The sequence below is a fragment of the Pleurodeles waltl genome, chromosome 8, assembly GCF_031143425.1.
Source record: "Pleurodeles waltl isolate 20211129_DDA chromosome 8, aPleWal1.hap1.20221129, whole genome shotgun sequence".
In the NCBI taxonomy this organism is placed as follows: Eukaryota; Metazoa; Chordata; class Amphibia; order Caudata; family Salamandridae; genus Pleurodeles; species Pleurodeles waltl.
In genome coordinates this window covers 601,872,557-601,898,160 of record NC_090447.1, presented here as the reverse complement: position 1 = coordinate 601,898,160, position 25,604 = coordinate 601,872,557, and the positions used below count along the sequence as shown (strand labels likewise).

The window sequence follows — 25,604 nt, the reverse complement described above, 5'->3', positions numbered from 1 at the left end:
ACACGTGTTTGATGCAGTATCAACACAATCCCTTGACTCATCAGGTGATCTGAGGCAGCAGTTTGATCCACTCATCAGTCATGGACCTGAATTGATATAGGGTGGTGATTGGATCCAATGTTTTGTACTTGTTCCTTAATGGATCCGGCTACGATCATTAGTTGTAATATTTTATATTCTCAGTGTCTTCTGATGTATCATGACATAAATAAACACAGCGCCTGGTGCTTGAGGTAATAAAGCTGGTCAAAACTGATTTAAGTTGGAGAAATATGGGGCTAGACAACGCCTTATAAAAACATGTTCATGGTAGTCTCAGTAATCAAGATGACACATTTGTTTATCAAAGAAACACTTCACATAGGGAACCCATGGAAGACAAGTGTTACAGCTCAACAATGTTGGGCAGCATCTCCCATACAAGGCCCCAGTATTTGCTTTTGATTTAAATGTGTACGGCGCACAAGTACCTGAAGAGTGTCCCATTGCTAGGGAAGAAAAAAGGTGCATTATTAGAGTAGGAAACCCGAAAGGTTGGTTTCTGTGTGAAAGGCTGGCGGGAGATTATTCCAAGCCTTCCAAGTCTGAGCCAAATATTATTCTGAATGTGTTGCTCAGGAGAGAGTTTAAAGTTGCATATTCTTTATTATCCTGTAAATGCAACTCCTATCATAACTGGTTGGATGGTGTATCACAGTTCACTTTGACACTTTTCTGAGCTTATCTATTTCCACTGGAATAAAGAGTGCTTGCCCACATGGCATGGGCCCCACTGCTCCCCAACATAATGGGCTGATTCAACATAGCATGTTATTTGGTAACTCACCCACCAGTGTTCCGCTAAAACCTATATTTAAATATTGACAAGGGTTCAGATGCCCAGATTTGTGTCCATTGACTGCACCACTGAATAGTAATATAGTTAACCAAGTGCACCCACCACATTAGAGTACCCACAATCATAAATGATTCCTAGGCTGGAGTCATTCGCTGCACCAGCGCCCGAGTGCTGTGGACAGCTCCAACGCTTCTTGGCATTAGGGAGAGGAAATCCTTCTCGTGTTTTTTTTGTTGTTTCACTTCGATATGCTCGGAAAGAGATTACCCAGCAGCCTGAGGCATTTTTTTATGTGCAATGAGGATCGGAACGCATGGAGCACTGATGTCATTAAGTTGCTCATTTTACTTTTCAGCTCATTTTACTTTCACTGCATCAGTGCTCTGGGGCATATCTCACCCCCCTGAGGAATGATTTGAATGGGAGAGGTCCTGCTGGAAATCGGAGAATGCCCCCTTTCTAAAGGTATCCCTCCATAGTGAATCCATGCTTGGGAATTGCTGCAAGAGTGTAATCCCCAAGCAGGGATCCAACCACTAGACAACAGGCAGTGTTTTTGTAAGGGAGGAGTGGCCTCAATAGCAATGGGCTAGTGCTCCTCCCTGCCCCCAGCTTACGGGGAAGGCAGAAAACCCACTAGACTCCAGGAAAAGTATTTATTTTTATTGCTGTCGGTGGAGGCAGCATGCCCAGACATAGGGCTGAGCCCCACTCCCAAAACGATCCTAACAGTCTTTCAGTCCTCTCTGGGTGCAAATAAGAAGTGTATACCTCTAATCTGCCCAGGAGTGTCAGAAAGCCCACTAGCCACCAGAGAGATTATTTATTTTATTCCTGTCGGGGTGGGGTGGGGTGGGGTGGCCTGTCCAGACATCTGGCCGGGCCCTCATGCACAAAATGACTCCAATATCCGTTTTGCCCCCCCTTTGGGGCCCCTCTTAGCATCTCTATGGTTCTGTAAAACCATACCCCACTTTTACCCTAATTCCTGCTTAGAAAAGAATGTCTTTCACTAGAATCGATGTCAAAAGGGTGTGACTCCTTACAAGGGAATTTGTAGAATTAATCATTTTTATACACATATATACATTTAAGTCGCTCTTGTCTCTTCCTTCCTTAAAGAATATCCAATCCTCTGCAAGTGACAAGACTGAAGGGAAGAATCACCATCTGTGTAGAACACTACAAGTTAATTCACATATATATATATATATAAAATATATATATATATATATATATATATATATATGTCCTAAAATAACTATAACTCGTGCCCCTGCCATGCCGTTTTCTCATCAATAATTTGAGTGCTGATGTTACATTGATATAATTAATGATATAATAAAAGATGTCATGAGTGCTGTAATATGTGGAGTAATTAGCAGCGACTGGCCAGGGCGCGAGTTATAACTACCTTAGGACACAAGTTATAGTTACTTGAAATAACTATAACTATAACAGTTGAACCACAACGTCCCGTAAACGTTGCTTTTGTAAGTGAATTTCTATGTTTTTTACATTTTATTTCCTAACTATGACATCCCTGTAAGCTTTGCTCTTTTCAGTGAATTTCTATGGTCTTTTTAATGTAAAGTAATCTTGCAGCCAACTCATTATAATCACCCAACCCCGTGCCACACAAGGCCTATGGCCCTGCACTGTGCGGGTTGGCTAACCCCCTATAATCACCCAACCTTGCGCCATGCATGGCCTAACCCACAGCAATCATGAAGATGTTGCATACCACTTATGTGCATGGGGCAGGGCCAGAAGGTCGGGGCTTCTAGGCCATTTTACACACTTGTAGTTTTTAAAAGGGATAACACAATCTCTGTTCTCAGCAGCAGATGACAAGAAAGAACTCATTCGTCAGAGTCACCACATGAGATATTGCACTCAAAATAAGCAAGGATGCAGATACCTCCATCAAGGTTTACAGATAACTTTTCAAGGGGAAATGCAGAGAAAAAACACTTGCTTTGCCTTGACCATGCTCAAGAAATTAGGATGATTAGTACTTCACAGAAGTCAAGCTTCAACTTGGGCTCCTGCTTTCTTTATATCCTTAAGTGCTTCCCATTGAGGTTTAATTTCTGTTAAATAAGAATTGGTGCCAGAATGAACCCTAGCCTGCATATTTATCTAGGATAAATATGCAGTGCAGGATTCTTTTATTTTTTTCTATAAATGTCGGGGACCGTGGGGGACCGCACACAGGGAGCTGCAGGAAATTCAGGAGCAATATTTTCATCTCTTTCCCTGCCCGCAGAATAAAATTTCACTTCCAGCAAGCAGGAGCATTGTCACAGCTCTTGCTGCGGCCTGGGAGGGTCTGCCTGGCCCCTGCTTAATCTTGACATTAGCCCCGGGGAGGTGGTGGTCCCTGGGGAATTATTAAGCTCTTGGAGGGGGGCCCCATGTGCCCCCTCCGTTTTTTTTTCAATAACCCCTGCATGCTCCTCCGACCTGGCCCAGCCAAGGCTACAATTATAACAAGCGCAGGAGACCACTCTTGTTTTATTTGCTTTTTAATTCACAAAAAAATTGTGAATATTTGCAAATTACCCCATGGATAAAAAAAAAATGCTTTTTTGCCCAGGCAAGGTACCAGGGGGACTCGCGAGCAAGGCTAGGGCGTTAGGGTATTGGTACCCTGCCCCCTTTTCTTTTGTTTGCATTCGGCTGAAGGTGAGTCTCAAAATGGCTGCCAACATTTCCTGTTTGAAGTGTTGGCAGCAAATCAGATCTCTGCACAAGATCTGGACTATTTGTGAATTATTTGCACATCTAGATATAAAGATTTGAATCTTTAAAATATTGTAAAGTATCGAATGGATTTACTACAAATAACAAAAAACATGCTTTCTGGACCAAGAGCTACCTTTCTGCCAAATTTGGTGTAATTCCGTCCAGCGGTTCAAGCTGTGGTTGTGTCTAAAATCTCTGTGGTAATTAACAAGCGAAACACACTTTTTTGACCACCCCCTTTTTCTTGGCCCCTGCTTGACAGACCACCCCGAAACTTTCCATGCACAACAAGACCCTAGAGGACACTTTTCTTGGAAAATTTCATGAAGATTCGTCAAACGGAACCAAAGATATACCCAAGTCAAAAAACACTTTTCTTATGGAAACTATGTCATAACTATTACTAGCTACCTAATAGTATATATAATGTATACATTTTTCCACTTAAAAAAGACAAAGGTTACAGGGAAGTTATAGTAAGGTTCACAGTTTAAATGACAAAACCATAGAAATCCACCTGTTATAGTTAGTTATCTCAAGTAACTAAAGTTTGTGCCCCAAGGTAACTGTAACTCGTGCCCCTGCCATGCGCAGTTTTTTCATCAAAATTGCCCCTGAAAATATGACAGTGATATTATCAATGATGTTATCAAACATGTCATGAGTGACGTAATTTGTAGGGTAATTAGCAGTGCATGGCAAGGTCGCTGGTTATAGTTACCGTAGGGCACGAGTTATAGTTACATGAGATAACTCTAACTTTAGTAGGTGAATTTCTATGGTTTTGTATGTTTAAAATGTGAGTCTAACTATAACGTCTCTGTAACCTTTAGTTTTTTAAGTGAATTTCTGTGTTTTTTAATTCTATTTCCAAAGTATAATGTCTCTGTAACCTTTGATTTTTCAATACATTTGCGTTTTTTTTTCATGTAAAGTAATTTTCATTAGGGCCTTCCGACCAACCCCTATAAGAACCCAACCCTGCGCACGGCCTGCGGCCAGACGCTGCAGCCAATCCCCCTAACCACCCAACCCCACGCTGCACAAGGCCTATGTCCATGCACTGGGAGTTGGCCATGGCCTGTCTCTCTGAATGTGAGAATAGGTGTGAGAGGGTGTATCTGGGTGTGAGAGTGTCTGTCTGGGTGTGAGAGTGGGTGCATCAGTGTCTTTGTGGGTCTGTGAGGGGATCCATGTGGGTTTCAGTGGGTCTGTGAGTGGGTGTATGAGAGTCTGAGTGGGTCTGTGAGTAGGTGCGTGAGTGTCTGAGTGGGTCTGTGAGTGGTTCCATAAGGGTCTGAGTGGGTGTGTGAGGGGGAGAAAGAGATTGAAAAAGAGAAATTGAGTTAGAGAGAGAAAGAAAGTGTGAGAGAGAGAGATTTTTTTAGGCTTTGATGAATGACATACTTAGAATGAGATATTCAAGAACCATATAAATAGAAAAACACACTGCCAAGCGATACTAGGATTTGAACCTTCTGCTTACTGAGTGACAGCATAAGACAATGACCATCAGCCCAGAAGTGACTCTGTTTGGCTCCGCATCCAAACGTTACTATAACATTTGTACCAAACATCTTTCTAGTCATACTCTTTGAAGTCATTGCATGGGGTGACCATGGAGAGGCCTCTGTTAACCCACAATCTGCTGACTGCCTAGTCTAACAACTTTCTTCCAAACACCAGTATCCTCCATCTTTTCCCCTAATGTCACAGAGGGGCCAAAATCTAGGGAGAGAAGGGAGCCGCATTTAACTACTGGTATTTGTTGTCATATAAGTATAATGCACCACAGCCTCCAGCTGCCAATGTACTGTTATATGGCTGACTGTCATTCCTTACTGCATCTGTGAGTTGCCTAAGTCCCCTGTGCAGGCAGGCCTCTGCTCTTTCAGCATATTCCTTGCCACTTTACCATCTGCACTTTACGTAAGTCATATATGAGGCCTTAGTACTGACACACTATTCTGCTTAGTGCCACAATGCCCGTCTACAAGGATTGATGATGTTACACACTCATAAGGGGTCATTATGACCCAGGCGGTGATGATATGGCTGGCAGCGTTCAACTGCCATGGCGGTGCTGGTGGTAGCAGCGCCAGCTTACCACCTCCGCCAGTATGATCACTGCCGGATTTCCGCCCTTCTTGTGGCGGACGTCCGGCAGTGATCATAGTATGGCGGACGGAGGGTATCTGTGGTGACAGTATTTTGACAGGCGTCACCGCAGTGGTAGGTGTTTGTTTACTGCCAATGACATAATGAGGGCCATAGTTTGGGCACTTCGCCTGTTGCAGAGCACTCTCCATGTTGTTTGTTTCACACTGATTGTTACCCCCACCAGGACCACACTCTTCCCTCCCAGTGGTCACGGGATGCGTGTTCGCTACACCTGCCACGAATGGTGCTGCTACCGAGAGCTTAACGCGGGTCCCGTTTTGGTCAGACACCCAAACTCTGCCCCCCCCAACAATATGATTCCCCATGAGATCACTCTTGCATGTCCGACTCCTTGTGTGGTGTATGCACACGGTGAGGAAATGGTACACAGAGTATTCATATGTACCCTGACACAATGTTAACAAAGTACTTGTACAGGAGACATATACCTCACCTGATGAGCTGAAATGGCTTCACCATCGCTGATGAAGAACACAACACGCTACCAACAACTCAGCTTATGCACATGGGGCAGTGATTTGGGTGCGACCGGGCCTTCCCTTCCAGGAAACAAGTGCCACCACCGATAAGGAGGGTCGCTTGGTTCTCTTGGAGGGCCATCTGGATGGTAAACTGTTGCTGATAGGTAATATTTATGCCCCTAATGTTGACCAACACCTCCTTTGGGAAAAGTTGTCTTTTCTCCTTGCACATAAGACTCACCTCCCCTGGCTCCTAGGGGGCGACCATAATAGGATTATAGATACGTCCTTAGACAGATGCCACACCTCCCCCCTGCCCTGCTCACCCCCCGGTCATCAAGTAACCGAACACTGGTCCCTCGTGGATATATGGCAATCGCTGTTTCCCACTGGCAGACTTTATTTCTATAACTCCGTAACTCACCAGCTTTATGTTCACCTGGACCACTTCCTGTGCTCAAGCTTCCTACTCCTGAGTATATGACACTGACTACCTTGGGAGGGTCATAGCAGATCATGCTGCTTATATTATAGACCTGGTTGGCTTCCTCCAGTACCCCTTTGGCACCTTTAATGTGATATCCTGGACAACCCAATATTCTCAGACACGCAAGATACACACATTCAACAATATTTTACCGTTAACCAAAGTACTGGTCAAGCCTTGGAGTAGGAGGCATTAAAAATTGTCACACAGGGTATTTGCATAAAAGAAATAGTGGGCGACCGCAAGACATTAGACAATGAGATTGGTGTGGCTGAGTCCCGCCTTGTCAACCAACCTAGACAGACTTCCTGGTGATCGCAATGACATCACTTCTCAACGTGTACCAGCAAGTGAATCGCTTGCGTCTCAGTTAGAGCGCCTATGGTTCTTCAACTTTACAATGCACACAGCCTAGGTTCACTGGGAAAGAGACAGGGCTGGGTGACTGCTAGCCTGGTTAGTGTGGTAAGAAACGACCACCCCCCCACAATCATGGAGATTAAGTGCAGATCTGGAGACATGATCCGCATACAAGAGGCATTACTTTGGAAGTTTTCTGAATACCTTGTAAGCTTATATAAAGCTCCTACAGTTGACCCTCTAACAGCCATAGCTGAATTTCTTTCGGCTTTCACCATCCCACGCATCCCCACAGCCACCAGGGCAGCGTTAGATACCCCAGTCACGACACAGGAGGTCCTTCAGGGCATTAAAGTTTTAGTCTGCAACAAAACCTCTGGGCTTGACGGCCTACCAATTGAGTACTACTCCGTCTTTGCATCTAGGTTAACTCCACGTCTAACTGCAGTATACTCTTCAGTCAGGAACCTCACCTGGATCCCTTCGGGAATCCCTCATGGTCTCAGTTCCAAAACCCAGCCGAGATCCTTCCCAGCTGGGCTCCTAACGACCAATAGCCATATTGACTACACAGGAGACTACAAAATCCTAGGTAAAATCTCAGCAAGTCGAGAGGTGTCGATTTGTTTTTTAAATCTACTTGCCCAGGGGACCAAATACTGGAGAATTTTACAGGTTTCATATGCCTTTCTTCTCCATTCTCCTATGATGGACTAACCTGTTGCATTCTCCACTGTCTTACCATGGGCTCCATGCTTGTCTCCAACTTCTCCACTTTTCCACCATCATCTGCATGCCCCTTTTTTTAACTCACTCTCACACTATGTCCAGACCCCTTTCTGAACTTGTTAGCTGCCCTCTCTTTGTTTCAGTCTCTCACAACAGGTTGCATGATTCTTCTCATCCACCCTCTCTCCACAGGCTCCGCATAACTATCCATTCCACACACTGATCACATGTCCTTTAGCAACCTGTGAGATGTCCTTGGCTAGTGGACACGCTGTTTGCAGTGCCCAGCTTCCTCATCCGATAGGCATACTGACTTAGGAAGTCTCACTGACATCCCTGCTGCTTGGCATCCTGCTGTACAATGGATGCTTGTCATTTACACTTTCACTAAATAGTCTAAATGTCCATGTTTGTACTTGAAACATGGTACTGCTAAAAAATGTATGTGTATAGTAATGCTGCTTTATTTTTTGGGACTACACAAACTACCACCCCAGGGTAATGCACATTATTGTCTGTGCTCTATAAACAAGTTGTGTATGGTTAATTAGGTTTTGTTTCTTTGTCTTATTCTGCATTGCATTTTTCATTGACTGTGCTCTTGTATGTGTGTGTGTGTGAGAGAGAGAGGAAGAGAGAGAGAGAAAGAGCCAGGGCCAATGGAGTTATGTGGCAGGGAAGGACCAAATTATGCAGCAAGAAATGGCAAAATATGTGGCGTAGTGCAGCACATTTCGAAGCAGTATTACTTTATTTGTGTGCTATTTTACGAATATTAATGCTGTGAGGGCAAATGCTTCACCACATGTATATTAGTTTAAGATCAAAGTACAGTAGTCAGCAACAGAAAGGTGACCTGCCTCTGCGTGAGAGCATGTGGTTAGTATTTTTAATAACTGTATAGCCGTTTCAGCAAGATTATTTTTTGTGAACATCTGCACATTATGTATAAGATGATGGATTATGTGGCAAGTACAGCACATCCGTAATTATGTGAAAAGAAGCTGGGTCGCAGAATCACTTAATTCTGGTAGTCCTGGAGATAACCAATGGAACTTATTTTGAAGTTTAAACTAATAAATTGTTGAAGGTTGCTCTTTTAAAAGTTAATGGCCTGTTATGATCATATAAGTTCCTGTGAAATTAACGACCACCTACCAACAGTGACATTTTATATTATGTTTTGGGGAATGATACTCCAACCTTCACCAGGTTAGCTTTATTTCTGTAGCATGAGATGGACAGTTGTAGCCTTCTGCCTCTGTTTAGAAGGAACTATACTTTGGCGAGGGGTACATTCCCTATTTCAATGAGTTGTGATACCAAAAGCTGACCTGAAAGTGAAGGTGTGGTTTGAGAGCTGTGTTTCAATTGTTGTGTGTGTGTGTTTATAAAGAGAAAGCTTGCATGGCTGTCATGTTTACCAGGTGTACGTGTAACTAGTTAGCCCAGTCCCAGTTTTTTCTTAGCATTTTGCGACTTGTAGTCCTACTTTTATACTGGGTGAGATAAGACTACAAGTCCCAGTATTTCATGAGGCTGAAGTTAGCTTCTTATTTTGCCTGCATATTATTCACAGGCTGAAGGTAGCTTCTTATTCGGCCAGCATCTTATTCGCTTGTAGAAGTTAGCATCTTATTCGGCCGCATCTTATTCAGCCAGCACAACACACTACATGCATAACATACTACATCTCCCTACAAACTCCTTAAGGGCTAATATTGAGCCAAGCAATCTTTCCAACTGTACTCACTGTGCCTCCCTCAAGCCAATGTATTCCAAAGGAGTTATAGGTGAATAAGTAAAAATTATTTCTCATATCAAGATCATCTTGGCTCAACAATTTTCATCTTGATCCTAAAAAAGAGATCACCTCCCTACCCTACGGATATGTAAATTACCTGAGCCAAGCACAATTTGTCAGAACAGGTGGACCAAACTAGGTGCCCTCGCCTCAATGTATTGTTATGGAGTTACAACTGAATAAGAAATTGTGGTTCTCCCATACGAAAACACATTGGCTCACAAATATGTATTCTGTTTTTCACAAACACCACATTCTCTTTCAAGGATCATAAGGAGTTAGCCGTAGCCAAGCAACATTTCCACCAAAATAGGTGCCCACTGTGCCACCCACCAGCCAATACATTCCTATGGAGCTACAGGTGAATAAGAAACCATCCTATCTCACGTGAAGTTCAACTTGGCTCATCAGTTTTCATATTTATCCTAATAAAGGGAGCTTCCCTTTACACAACCTGCATGTAAATTTCCTGAGCAGAGCCAACTTTGTCACAACAGGTGGCACTAAATTAGCTTCCCTGACCTCAGTGCATTCCTACAGAGTTACATCTGAATAAGTAATTGTAGTACTCTTATACAAAAAAACACATTGGTTCATAAATATGTATGATTTTTTTCAAACACACCACACCCCACTACAAGCACCATGAGGATTTACCCTGAGCCAAGCAATGTTTCTATCTGTGTCCACTGTGAGACGTTCATACCAATGCATTCCTATGGGGTTATAGACAAATACGTAACTATACTTTCCCCCTTCATGATCACCTTGGATCACCAAATTTCATATTGATTCTAATAAAGGGAGCATTCCTCTATAGTACCTGTATGAATATTATCTGGGCCCAAGCAATCTTTGTCACAACAGCTAGCACCAAATTGACTGCCCTCCCCTCAATGCTTTTCTATAGAGTAAATTATGTTCCTCTTCTATGAAAACCACATTGGCTCACAAATATGTATTTTGTTTTTCATACACCCCACAAACCCCTAAAAGGTCCATGAGGATTAGCCTCAAACAAACAACTTTTCCACCAAAACATGGGTCTACTGTGCCACCCAATAGTCAATACATTCCTATGGAGCTATAGGTGAATAAGAAAACAATCCTTTCTCCCATGAAGATCAACTTGGCTCACCAATTTTCATATTGATCCAGTTAAAGGAAGCTCTGGTCTACACTACCAGAATAGAAATTGCCTGAGCCTAGCACAATTTGTCATAACAGATGGCACCAACTGGTTGCCCTCAGCCTCAATTAATTCCTAGGCTTTTAGGTCTGATTCACATTGGCTCACAAATATGTAGTTTGTTTTTCAAACACACCAAGTCCCCCTACAAGATCCATAATGATTTAGCATGAGCCAAGCAACATTTCCACCTGTGCCCACTATGCCACAGTCTAGCCAATGCATTCCAATGGAGTTATAGGTAAATAAGTAACCATCCTTTCTCCCACCAAGACCAACTTGGCTTACCCATTTTCATATTGATTATAATAAAGGTAAAAATCCCTCCAGAATACTTGTATGTACATTTCCCGAGCCAAGCAAAATGTATCACAATAGGTGGCACTAAACTGGTTACCATTACTGTAAGGAAATGCCTCCTTGGCATGGTTACCCCCTGACTTTTTGCCTTTGCTGATGCTAAGTTAAGATTTGAAAGTGTGCTGGGACCCTGCTAACCAGGCCCCAGCACCAGTGTTCTTTCCCTAAACTGTACCTTTGTCTTCTCAATTGGCACAACCCTGGCACTCAGGTAAGCCCCTTGTAACTGGTACCCCTGGTACCAAGGGCCCTGATGCCAGGGAAGGTCTCTAAGGGCTGCAGCATGTCTTATGCCTCCCTAGGGACCCCTCACTCAGCACATACACACTGCTTCCCAGCTTGTGTGTGCTGGTGGGGAGAAAATGACTAAGTCGACATGGCACTCCCCTCGGAGTGCCATGCCAATCTCACACTGCCTGTGGCATAGGTAAGTCACCCCTCTAGCAGGCCTTACAGCCCTAAGGCAGGGTGCACTATACCACAGGTGAGGGCATATGTGCATGAGCACTATGCCCCTACAGTATCTAAGCAAAACCTTAGATATTGTAAGTGCAGGGCAGCCATAAGAGTATATGGACTGGGAGTCTGTCAAACATGAACTCCACAGCACCATAATGGATACACTGAAAACTGGGTAGTTTGGTATCAAACTTCTCAGCACAATAAATGCACACTGATGCCAGTGTGCAATTTATTGTAAAATACACCCATAGGGCATCTTAGAGATGCCCCCTGAAAACATACCCAACTTCCAGTGTGGGCTGACTAGTTTTTGCCAGCCTGCCACACACCAGGTATGTTGCTGGGCACATGGGGAGAGTGCCTTTGTCACTCTGTTGCCAGGAACAAAGCCTGTACTGGGTGGAGGTGCTTCTCATCTCCCCCTGCAGGAACTGTAACACCTGGCAGTGAGACTCAATGGCCCACCCCCTTTGTTACAGCTCCACAGGGCATCCCAGCTAGTGGAGATGCCCGCCCCTCCGGCCACTGCCCCACTTTTGGCAGCAAGGCTGGAGGAGATAATGAGGAAAACAAGGAGGAGTCACCCACCAGTCAGGACAGCCCCTAAGGTGTCCTGAGCTGAGGTGACTCTTACTTTTAGAAATCCTCCATCTTTTAGAAGGAGGATTCCCCCAATAGGATTAGGGATGTGCCCCCCTCCCCACAGGGAGGAGGCACAAAGAGGGTGTAGCCACCCTCAGGGCCAGTAGCCATTGGCTACTGCCCTCCCAGACCTAAACAACCCCTAAATTCAGTATTTAGGGGCTCCCAGAACCAAAGAAGACAGATTCCTGCAACCTAAAGAAGAAGAAGGACTGCTGACCTGAAGCCCTGCAGTGAAGACGGAGACGACAACTGATTTGGCCCCAGGCCCACTGGCCTTTCTCCCTACTTTGACGAAAACTGCAACAGCGACGCATCCAACAGGGACCAGCAACCTCTGAAGCCTCAGAGGACTGCCCTGCATCTAAAGGACCAACAAGCTCCCGAGAACAGCGGCACTGTTCAACAAACTGCAACTTTCTGCAACAAAGAAGCAACTTTAAAGACTTCACGTTTCCCACCGGAAGCGTGAGACTTTCCACTCGGCACCCGACGCCCCCGGCTCGACCTGTGGAAAACTAACCCTACAGGGAGGACTCCCCGGCGACTGCGAGCCCGTGAGTAGCCAGAGTTGACCCCCCTGAGCCCCCACAGCAAAGCCTGCAGAGGAAATCCAGAGGCTCCCCCTGACTGCGACTGCCTGTAACAAGGGACCCGATGCCTGGAACCAACGCTGCACCCGCAGCCCCCAGGACCTGAAGGAACCGAACTCCAGTGCAGGAGCGACCCCCAGGCGACCCTCTGCCCAGCCCAGGTGGTGCCTACCCCGAGGAGCCCCCCCTGTGCCTGCTTGCATCATTGAAGAGACCCCCGGGTCTCTCCATTGATTCCTATTTGAAACCTGACGCCTGTTTGCACTCTGCACCCGGCCGCCCCTGTGCCTCTGAGGGTGTACTTTCTGTGCCTGCTTGTATCCCCCCCCGGTGCCCTACAAAAACCCCCTGGTCTGCCCTGCGAAGACGCGGGTACTTACCTGCTGGCAGACTGGAACCGGGGCACCCCTGTTTCCATTGAAGCCCATGTGTTTTGGGCACCTCTTTGACCTCTGCACCTGACCGGCCCTGAGGTGCTGGTGTGGTAACTCTGGGGGTTGCCTTGAACCCCCAATGTTGGGCTACCTTGGACTCAACTTTGACCCCTGTAAGTGTTTTACTTACCTGTGAACTTAACATTTACTTACCTCCCACAGGAACTGTTGATTTGTGCACTGTATCCACTTTTAAAATAGCTTATTGCCATTTTTGTCAAAACTGTACATGCTATTGTGATTATTCAAAGTCCCTAGAATACCTGAGTGAAATACCTTTCATTTGAAGTACTACTTGTAAATCTTGAACCTGTGGTTCTTAAAATAAACTAAGAAAATATATTTTTCTATATAAAAACCTATTGGCCTGGAATCAGTCTTTGAGTGTGTGTTCCTCATTTATTGCCTGTGTGTGTACAACAAATGCTTAACACTACCATCTGATAAGCCTACTGCTCGACCACACTACCACAAAATAGAGCATTAGAATTATCTCTTTTTGCCACTATCTTACCTCTAAGGGGGAACCCTTGGACTCTGTGCACACTATTTCTTACTTTAAATAGTATATACAGAGCCAACTTCCTACAATTACCTTGATGCATTCCTATAGAATAACATCCAAATAAATAATTGTGGTTCTCTTATAGGAAAAAGCCATTTGCTCACAAATATGTACTTTGTTTTTCAAACACATCACATCCCCCTACAAGAACCATTATGATTTAGCATGAACCAAGCAACATTTGTACAATGCCACCCTCAAGCCAATACATTCCTGTGGAATTATAGACGAATAGGAAACCATCCTTTCTCCCATCAAGATCAACTTGGCTCATCAATTTTCAGATTGATTCCAATAAAGGTAGATTCCCTCAATAGTATTTGTATGTACATTTTCTGAGCCGAGCAAAATGTCTCAGAACAGGTGGCACCAAACTGGTTGCCCTCCTCTCAATGCGTTCCTGTAGAGTTACATCTGAATAAGTAATTGTGATTCTCTTATAGGAAAAACACATTTGCTCACAAATACATATATTGTTTTTTAAACATACTGCATCCCCCTACAAGATCCACAAGGATTTCGCCTGAGCCATGAAACATTTACACTAAAACATGGGCACAGTGTGCCACCCAACAGTCAATATATTCCAATTAGTTATAGGCGAATAAGAAACCATCCTTTCGCCTGTAAAGATCAACTTGGCTCCCCAATTTTTATATAGATCCTAAAAAAGGGAGCTCTGGTCTACACTACCTATATGTAAATTGACTGAGCTAAGCAAAACTTGTCACAACAGGTCACACCAAACTGGTTGCCGTCACCTCAATGCATTCCTAGGCAGTTATGTCTGAGTAGCTGTTTGCAGTTCTCTCATAGGAAAATCACATCGGCTCACAAATATTGACTTTCTTTATAAACACACTGCATCCCCTTACAAGATCCATAATGATTTAGCCCAATCGAAGCAAAATTTCCACATGTGCCCACTGTGCCACCCTCAAGCCAAAGCATTCCTACAGAGTAATCGACAAATAAGAAACCATGCTTTATTCCATCTAGATCAATTTGGCTCACTAATTTCCATATTGATTCAAATAAAGGTAGAATCCCTCTACAGTACTTGTATGTAAATTTTCTGAGCCAAGCATAATTTGTCACAGCAGGTTGCACCAAACAGGGTGCCCTCACTTCAATTTATTCCTTTGCAATTATGTCTGAATAGGTAATGACAGTTATCTTATAGGAAAATCACATTGGCTCACAAATATGTACTTTGTTTTTAAAACACACCAACTCCCCCTACAAGAGCCATAAGTATTTAGCCTGAGCCAAGCAACGTTTTCTCCAAAACAAGGACCCACTGTGCCACCCACCAGCCACTGCATTCCTATGAAGCTATAGGCAAATACATTTTATTGGTTTTAATAAGTGGAACATAGCAAATGGTTGACTCATAATTTAATGAATTTTTATACAGCTATGTCCAAAAGACTAAGGATGCAGTGCGCTGTGGCATTTATTATGTCCTGTCACCTGTCATTAAGGTACTGGTAATGCTGACATAATGGGAAGACTTTATCCAGGAGTAGCAGGAGATAAGCTCAAAACATAAAAAATAGTTGGATCAAACTTGTGTGTTTGAAACCTGAAAAGAAACTTGACAGTCATAGCTAATGCTTAGGCCCCATGCTGAAAATGATTTTATACCTGGAGGCTCAAGTTCTTATCAAAAAGGCTTTGGAGTCATTCTAGGCAAGAAGATGTTGACTGGAAAATGTTCCTCTCTCTACTGCTATATCCATGAAATGAATACCTTCCATGACGTTTTGTCTAGAAATACATATGCAAAGTATATTTCTGTTGCAGGCTTCAATGCAATTAAGATGCAGCAACTGCTTCTGGACTAACACCTTTACCGTCCTTGCAGGCAACACCAAAAAGTGTACTCAAATATTTAGTCAGACAGCTACTGCCTGTAATTTGTATTCAAATAGTATAACCCCCATTATCACGCTCACAGTCTATACAACATCAGAGTAGAAGACAGCCCATAGAAACGTCCTTAGAATATATTTAATACGTGAGGATTTACGTGCCCAGGTTGTACATATATTGATTATACGCAAGTTCTCATTGATGTGACTTGTGCTTATTGATGCTGCATTGGTATGAATTTAGAGAAATTTGTAGATGCTGTCCAACTGACACATAGATGAAGTAATACTTGTAATATGTCATTTTATGTATCTGTAGTCTGTGGCATTGATGTGCCTAGTTAATACACATGTTAAACTAATAATTGTACAATTTACAAGCACAATTGCCATAAAACAAATCACTTTGCGTTCAAGTGCTTTCTGTCGGGTTTTAGGGTAAGCAATGAGTATATGAAAAATAGTTACTTTTCAAACAATCAGTTTGTTACTCCAGAAGTGTTATTTATACATAAAATACAAATGTGATATTTTATAAGTTTTCCTCATATGTTGCATGCAAATGTAGTTGCTGTTTGTCTCTAGTCTCTGATAAAAATCGAAAATATTATAAAAAGTTAAAACAAATAGTTGTAGATGATTGTTGCTATAGACATAATTGTCAACAGAGTTTATATTGTCTTCATAATTTGCAAGTGTTTGGTCCACTTCTATTTTTTCCATGCTGAGTATCTTTGGTTTACATATGTCTCCATTCATTTTGTACATGTCTTCAAACCACTCGTTTGCCACCTTAGTATCCTGAAACATTCTCTTTCCCTGTAAAATGAAGAATTGTATGTAAACATTTAATGTTTTACTTGAGTGTCTTTTCATAGCGCATGCATTTTTAGGAACTATCTAAAGCCAATATTCACATAGTACATCCTATCAGCAGATTTGAGATTAAATGTGAACGGGACTTTATCACCACTGTTAGTGAGGGAGATTAACAGATTTGTTGGATGAATTCAGATATTTGGGACCTGTACTATGAGAAAAATGGTTTCGTGATTTTTGAAAAATAATTTTGGAACAGCTTTGGAATATTTCTGAATTTCCCCTGTCAACCTTATTTCCAGATCTTGCGTGGCCTGGCCATCCTGCAAGATGGCCGCCACTCCGTGGGGCAGGGGCATAAATCCATTCAAAATCCAGAGAGATGGGATACCCGAGTCACTCCTTATCATGAGCCCCGAGGGCCGGTATGCCAACGAGGCGAGGGCTGTGAAATGGAGCCGTCCCGACGGTGGTAGACGCTGGATGCCAGCGCAATCGTCTGCATAGGGGGCCTGACGATGAGGTCTCACTTCGTGTCTGGCCAGAGAAGCCCAGCTGCAGCAGAAGTCAATGTGGGGGGTACTGACTGCCCCCCCTGGGTATCAAGACCTGTGGGCAGGGAGCAGCGACGCTCCTTAGCCGCCTGCGTGAGTCGGTGGCAATCGTCGGTGGGGCTGAGTCAACTGGCAGCAGGAATCGTCCCGTGGGCCCTGCGGGTGGGTACGCTTTGCGGCCAGCCAGAGAGTGCCGGGTGGAGCCCTGAGGCGGGCCCGCTGTGGTGGAAGACAATGTGGGGGGTACTGATTGCCCCCTCTGATAATGAAACCAGTGGGCTAGGAGCAGCGACGCACCTGAGCCGCCCGCGCGGAACAGGTTGCGAGCATCTGCGGGGCCAAGTCAATCGTCAATGGAAATCAGGCCACGGGCCCTGCCGGTGGGTGTGCTGCGCGGCCGGTCCTGAAACTTGGACAGCGGTGGTGTGCGCCGCCTAGCTGAGCGCTCCTGACGAAGGCAGTGGATGCCTGGCTGGAGGAGAGGGACCTGCTGCTTGTCCGCATTTGTGGAGAGGCCGTCAGGCGATCGTGAACTATCTCACAGTGTGCCTCGGCCCTTGTCGCCTTTCTTGAAGCGACCGGAGGGGGTGCAATAGAAGGAGTGGGAGAGCCCCCCCCCGGCTGCAGGCAGCAACAGAGCAACAGAGCTGACACTGTGAAGGAACCGGGGCCCGGAAAGAAAAAATTAAGAGCCATGGTGCTACCTGTGGGCGGACGGGAGCAGGTGACGCGCCTGCTGGAGGTTGTCCCGGGGCTGAGACGTGGTGCCTCTTTGCTCATATTGGGTGGTGGTGCCTGGGAGAGGCTGGTGCCAGATCGGGCACCTGCACTGTTGGCTTCGGATTGAGTGCCCCTCCCCCGGGGGTGAGAATCTATTACGATGGGAAATGCTGACCATAAGCATTCAAAGCTCTCCTTTGAGGGCAAAAAAAAGTGCAGCCAAGCGGGCAAATCGACAGACGATCTGCCTCAGGAGGAGCATCTACAGTCGACCTCAGTGAAAGCTATGTTTCTAGACCTTAGGCATAGCCTGGCGGGAATAGATGCTAAGCTAGATCATCTGACGGAGCAAATGGATCACTTAAATGACAGGGTGGATGATCACGACGCCCGTCTTGAGCAGATGGAATTGTGCACTTCAGACTTGGAAAACAGTTGGCGCAGAGAAGGTGAACAACTTCTGCAGCTGGAGCGGGTGCTGGAAGTCATCCAGAATAAAAATGAAGATCTTGAAGCCTGCTCTAGATGAAATAACATCCGTATTTTAGGTCTCCTGGAGTCGAAAGCCATGGAGCGCATGGAAGACTATGTAGAGGCTATCTTATCTGCACTTTTTCCTGGTGAGCTCTTGAGCTCTCCCCGGTGTTGGTGGTGGAGTGGGCGCATAGGTCGCTCGGCCTGCGGCCCCCTCCAGGGGTGCCAGCGCACCCTGTGATTGCGCGCTTGCTAAATTACAGAGACATGGTGCTTCGCCTTGCTCGCGAGCGTCGACCCATAGTCTATAACACCAATGAGCTCAACATCTTCCCTGACTACTCTCCGGGAGTGCAGGCGGCCCATAGGGCGTTCCTCCCGGTTAAGCGCACAGTGAGCCACACGGACGCTAAATACTCCCTTATCTACCCAGCTAAGCTACGTGTGCAACATAAGGGCAAACTGCATTTTTTCATAGATCCGAAACAGGCAGAAAATTTTGTGAAAATCATCCCCAAAAAAGTGGACCCAGTGGCTCTCTGGATAATAGATAGGGCGAAGACACCCTTAGTGATAATGACTGAGAACAGCCATCACCTGGGGACACCTGTGGTACTTGATGGCGGGCTGCAGACACACACGCGAAATGCGCCTCGGTGATGTTAGTCTCTTGAGATGCGGAGGCTCCTGCCCTCTCGCCAATACTAGGTGGGAACGGATGGCCGCGCCAGTGCCCCCTTGGATGAGTCCAAAGAAGTTCTTTGTTGTTATGCGACGGGATGTGATCTTGGGTAGGGATGGGGCTGGTATGGGGGATCTGGCCCAATTGGGGGGCCGAGTGGGTGGGGCGGCGGATGTTTCATTAGTTACCATGTTGGATGTTCCCCTTTTGTTCCTTCTTCTCTGTCCCTATGTGTCCTTGCAGATGATTTGAAGTAGGGCTGGGTGTGGGGAGGCCGTGGAGCAATTGTGATGTCTGCTGTGATGATTTCCATGGATGTGACACTTGAATTTGTCTGACCTGGAATGTTCAAGGGTTGAATGATGGTCGCAAGATGAGATTAGTATCGGCTTATGTGCAGCGACATGCAATAGATAACTCCATGCTCCAGGAGACTCACCTGACTAGTGCCACAAAACATAGGGTAAGAGCGGGATGGATTGGTGAAAGTCATGTGGCGATATACTCGGGCTATGCAAGGGGGGTGGCCATACTGCTTAGAAAGGAACTTCAGTGGCATACAGAGACAGTGATTACAGATACGCAGGGCTGCTTTGTTATGCTGCAGGGTGCATTGCAAGACAGGCCGTTCTGACTGGTGTCAGTGTATGGCCCTAATGTGGATGACCCGGTGTTCTTTGAGGAGGTGTGGAGTCTGGTGTGCTTCCTGGGCTCGGAGTCTCTACTGTGGGAGGGAGGCTTTAACATGGATGCGATGGCAGACTTTGAGAGCCGAGTGCGGCCTCAACATGTGGAGGCTGCTAAGGCTCTATCCCTGATATGCCTCGTACTCTATCGGACCACTCTCCGGTTCTTTTGAAGCTGGGGATTCTTGGGGGTTCATGACATGGCTTCTCGTGGAGGCTACCTCGCGGGGCACTTAGAGATCAAGCCTTTAGGGAGGAGGTACAAACCGCTATAGTGAAATACTTCACTGTTAATAAGGGATTGGTATCATCAACGGGTACCCTGTGGGAGGCCTTTAAGGTGGTGATCTGAGGGGTGTGTCTAGCAAAACAGCACAGTGTGCTTAGAGCGATCTGTCACGAATTGACAGATTTAGAGGCTCAGTTGGCCATGCTGGAAAAACGTATGTGTGTCCCATGCTCTCTTGGCTGAGGTGAGAGAAAAATTATCGCAGTATGGGGAAGTGGCACTCCGAGAGATCTGATTTCTAGGCAAGAAAGCTAAGCTAAGGTGAGGTGATACAGAGAGGGCGAGAGGGCCGGTAGGACGTTGGCAGCAATGCTGCAATGGCCTTGGGCCTGGAATTATATTGTAGAACTGCTGGACAACGCTGGTGTACGTCATGTTGGTACGGAGGGGGTCAAGCAGGTGCTAACTGATTTCTATGCTTCCCTTTACTCCACGTCGGCGAGGCCACTTCCGGGGGAATATACAGAATACTTTGAGGACATCCGTCTGCTCTGGCTTGGGAACACGCATAGGCAGTATTTAGATTTACCATTCACGGTTGAGAACATCGTACAAGACATCCGGAGCTTACCCAGAGATAAGGCACCCGGTTTAGATGGGCTCACGACAGCCTTCTATAAGGAATATGCTAATTTATTGGTGACGCACCTACTAGATGTATATACAGAGGCACTCGAAGCTGGAATTCTTCTGCCTTTGCTGCGCCAGGCCCTAATTGTTACAATATTGAAGCTGGGTAAAGACCTGGGCCTCTGTGACTCGTATAGACCCCTGTCGCTTATAAAAATGAACAATAAGATACTAGAAGAGTTAATTGCGACACAGCTGCAACCCCTGCTTCTGTCTCTGGTGCACCCGGATCAATCTAGTTTTGTTCAACTTTGTATAATCTCTGTACTTTTTTGCGGTAACCCGCATGATTAACCCTGAAGACCGCGCTGCGGCTGTGTTTCTTGATGGCACAAAGGCTTTCGACTCCCTTGAGTTGCCATATATGTTTGGCTTGCTGTCAAGGGTGGGTCTGAGCCCTAGGTTGATCCAGTTAATCTGTTTGTTGTATTCAGCTTCAGTGGCAAGATTGAGAATTTATGGAACAGTAACAGATCCCTTCCTGGTGTCTAGGGGAACTCAGCAGGGTTGCCCTTTCTTGCCGCTGCTATTTTTGGTGGCGATGGAGCCACTTGCTGCGCACTTTAGTCAACATCATAATCACAGGGGAATGACATTTAGACAACGCCTGGTTCTGGTCTCTATGTATATTGACGATGTTGCTTTATATGTACAGGATCCACAGATTCACCTTGACATACTAATAGACGAGATCGCACGACTTGGTCAGCACTCTGGGATTACAATAAACTGGTCTAAATCAGTGGTTCTGCCCAGTCAGCTGCTACAACACCGTACCGCTCAAAATACCCCCTGAGCTGGGCTGATGGCCCAGTGCGCTACCTGGGTATATGGATTAGCGGGGAATTGGATGAGTTATGGTCGGCCAACTATGGCAAAGCCATTACGTGGCTGGAGGATAAGTTAACGGCTTGGCGCTCCCTTCCGCTCTCATTGACTAGCCTTATAGCCATTGCTAAAATGGTAATCCTGCCCAAATTTCTCTATCTGTTGACCAATATTCCCGCATGCTTACGGCTAGTTTCCTGAAGTGACTTAAGCTCTTACTTACAACGGTAGTCTGGGACAGTAAACAGCCCAGAATTGCATGTGAAATGCTTACTCAGCCGTTCGAATTGGGGGACATGGCTGCTCTGGATCTGGAACTTTACTATAACTGCGGAAAGGCGCATTACTGGATGCACCCCTTAAAATATTTACCACATTTGGCTTCAGAATACGATTCTGTCTGGCTGGCTGGCCTCTCTGGGGTGATATACGGATCACCCGGATAAAGGACTCGGAACGTTGACACTGTAGCGTGCATGGCGCAGGCCTGGCGGGCGCTCCTGCAGCGGGCTGGGACTGAGGAGCCCTTTGTGTCCTTAGTGCTGGTGCGGGACATTATAGACCCGCGAACACTGGAGGGCGGATGAATGTGCAAGCATCTGCTTGATTTGGGGATGTCGATCCTGGGATCCGGAGGGTTCTTTTGTCTCCCCAGAAACTGTGCTCTGTGAACCGCATGATACTGTGCCTTATTGGTTAATTTTTTTACGACTCAGGGCGCTTATGAGGGCTAAATACCCTGGCTACTCTGGGATGCCCCCGGTGAACCAAGATCTGGAGACGACACCTGGAGCCAGGGCGCAGTGGGAGGTAGATCTCGGGGGGCTACTTTCCGATGATATGTGGCAATATTGCTGTGCAGACATGCGTGAGCTCTCCCCAATTATTGACTGTGCCTAGTACATTTAACATTTCTGCATCGCTTATATTAAACGCCGCAGTGCCTTAAAAGGATGGGTATCCGGCTGACAGATGCTCATCACCAGAGGCTGATTTTCTGCATCTGGCGTGGAACTGTTTGCCATTACGGATCTACTGGATGAATGTGCTGGGTGCACTGGAAGACACTGTTGAATTAGAGTTGCCAAGGTTCCCCACATTTTCACTCCTTAGTGGGACTGATGTTGGTGCTGGCAAAGCGCAGAGTGGCGATGTGTTGGGGTAGAGGGCAGACACCCCGCTGTCAGGATTGACTGCGCGATGTGGCGTACTGCCAGGGACACCTTATGCCTACTGGGAATTAATGCCGCCTAATTCTCAGCCACGGGATATATGGCTTCCCCTGCGGACCTATCTTGAGGCCCAGCTGTTGTAGTGTGCAACTGTTATGCGCATATAGAGCCAGATGCGACAGAAATGGTCCACCCCGATGAGTCAAGCCTGCACCCTACCCTTTCAGACTGGATGCTATCTTTCTATCCCCTTCTATTCATGCTCTTCTTTCTGTTCCACTGTTTCCTGGTGCAGCGTGCAACGTGTGCAGCTGGACTACTCGATTATTTTTCATCTAAATTGTGCTCACATGTACACATATCCAGTGCCTGCTTACTTAAGCAGGAAATGAATGACAATAGAGCTTTATGGAGAATACAATGCATGGGCGTGTGGGGCTTCTATTGTAATGTGTTCACTGTGCTTCTACCTGATGTACCGGGCTGTTCTGTTCTGTTCTATCTCGTCATATTGAAAGCAATAAAAAAATATATATATATATATTTCCAGATCTTTGCAGTTCTAGGAAAAACCTTAAAATATCAAATGCCACATTGCTGATGTTCCTCACTAACTGCAAGACTGGGTACTTGGTCTGAGATGTGATGTAGAAAATAAGCGTCTTTGACTCTACAGATAGCTTTATTGGGCAGTCAATGCCTAGCACAAAGGAGGTGGTATGAAGGTTGACATGAGGTAGAGGAAAACACAATGATTGTAGCTATAATAATGATAAAATGTAGCGCCAAAGTACAGTACAGTGGTGCTTCGTATATGAGAAGTATTCAAATATAATTAATTAACAAATTAACACAATGAAATTCAGTTGCAATACTGGACAACCAACTTACACACTGAGGGATTGATCCACAATGGTGAACTTACATGCTTGTGTAAGTTTACTCTTTTTCGAGAGTCCCAAACAAGAAGTTAATAGTAAGTTTACTAATACAGAGACTCCACAATTGGGGTAGGGAACGCAACACTTCAACAGAAAGAACAGGCCTATCTTTTTATGTGTGTAGTTTTCCATCCAGACTGTGGAGTCTCCGCAGTAGTAAACTTACTACTAAATTGCAATTTTGTGAATATCAAGAAAGAGTAAACTTCACCAACAGTGTAAGTTTACCTTTGTGAAGCAGGCCCACTGTGATCTGTTTGTGACCTATGAATCAGAATACTGTCTTGTTCATAGGACAAAGATAGAAACAAGACTGTGATTTCCCTCCCCAATCATGCCAAGTGTCAAAACATTGTTTGTGGTTGCTACCCAATCCAAATACTGGAAAAGTAACACATACATACAGCACAGTCGGGGAAACACAATCCCACGGCAGTAAAATCATTTTTCAATTGTTTGTTCAGAGTTATGGACTCGCAAATATATTCTTATCTCCCGTTTTGGGGTTATTATTTGCCAGTTGTTTGGAAATTGTTGCCCTGTTAACCTGAGGTCTGTTTGACTCCAGATCCACATCTGCACAATATTGACCGGGCCAGATGGCTGTGACTGACAACAGTAGTCAGTGTGTAAGTTGAAAGGCATGACTGTATGTGCTAGAATCATACAGCTCATTTCCAGCCCTTTGAATTCATCTAGTCCACAATCCTGCAAGTCGCTAGCGCTCTGCAATGCAAGGTAGGGGACAACCAAGTGTGGCTTGGGTACAGTTCTTCCGATACCCATGTCCTTTCAGATAGGTTGTGAACCCAAGCTCATCATTGCAATTTAGAGTAATTTAAAATCAACTGAGGGAACTGTCCCCTGCAGTTTAGAGACTCACATAGGTTTCCTAATTTCAAACATAAATATATTGGTTCCAACAACTTAGAGTAAGCTAGACAAAATAAGGTGCTTAGACAGAATTTCAGAAACAAAAATATTGTGGGACAAAGTATTGTGCCAAGAATTTTTACAATATACAGCTCCACATACATGTACCTCATGGAGCCGAGTCCAATGCAGTTGCACAGAGGGTGCCCCCAGCACCATCGGAATGCGCACTGTCTGCTGTAGCTGTAGCAGACAGTGCGCATTCCGAGGGTGCTGGGCCCTGCACTGCCCATGAGATAGCACCCAGGGACCCGGCCATGAAAAGGCTAGCGGAAAGGGGACTCATGATCAGCAATTCTCTATGTGTATACCAAGCATGGGTACTGTACTACTGTGACTTTATTGTTTGAACTGTAATATCTCTGTAACATATGTAATGCCTGGGTAATGCCTCAGTACTTTTACTTTGCTTTGTACATATTGTTTCTCCTTTTCTGTGTGTTTTTGTTTCCCCACTACATTTGTCTTGAATTCAAATAAATGATCCTACGTTTACATTTGTATAGTGAGCATAGAATCCATTGGGTTTCTATGGGATATCTGATTCTGACACTCTCACTTGAGGGACCCTTGTTCTTTTTTATAAAATACTTTGACCCCTGGTCCCTAAGTACCTCTGGGTTTCCCTTACCCTTCAAAGTACTTTAGTGTTCAATGTCCTGCCTTTGGGGCTCTTCAGCCTTAATCGGAAGACCACAAGGATCCGTGTTGTTGGTTCCCCTGGCTGACCCACAGTTGTTATGAAGGGGGAGCAGTCCCCACTGGTGAATTCCTCCTCATGTCTTGCCAACAGTCATCAAGGTGTTTTGATGGCTGCTCAGTTACTCTCCGCATCAGTGTCCTTCTCTTCTGTTCTCTCCTCGTCTGTCCTTTCCGTCTTTTTTTGCAGTTTCCTTTGTCCTTTCTTTATGTCTTGCTTCTCTTCTGTACCCTGTTAAAATAATTGTCTATATTCTGTTTCCATGACAGATGCTGTGGGTGCCGGGGAGTCGAGTGGAACTTCAGGTTAGGGTTCACTTTCTTTCATCTATCTTCTAAGATGTCCAGTGTGACAAGTGGGAATAGTAAATGTCACCTCTTTAGTGTCCGACATCTTCCCCAAATTGGTTTAGAGTGGAGTGGGAATAGTAAATGTCACCCATTTAGTGT

At 45.3% G+C, this 25,604-nt stretch overlaps 1 long non-coding RNA gene across 2 annotated transcripts in view; it reads left to right on the top strand.

Moving 5' to 3' along the window:
- Positions 1–25,604, top strand: part of LOC138249128 (uncharacterized) — a 348,152-nt gene that overhangs the window by 61,673 nt on the left and 260,875 nt on the right. For both annotated transcript variants that reach the window (XR_011194735.1, XR_011194736.1), the window contains one exon: positions 25,425–25,460. This is a non-coding gene — a long non-coding RNA (uncharacterized lncRNA). The remainder of the gene's footprint in view (positions 1–25,424; positions 25,461–25,604) is intronic.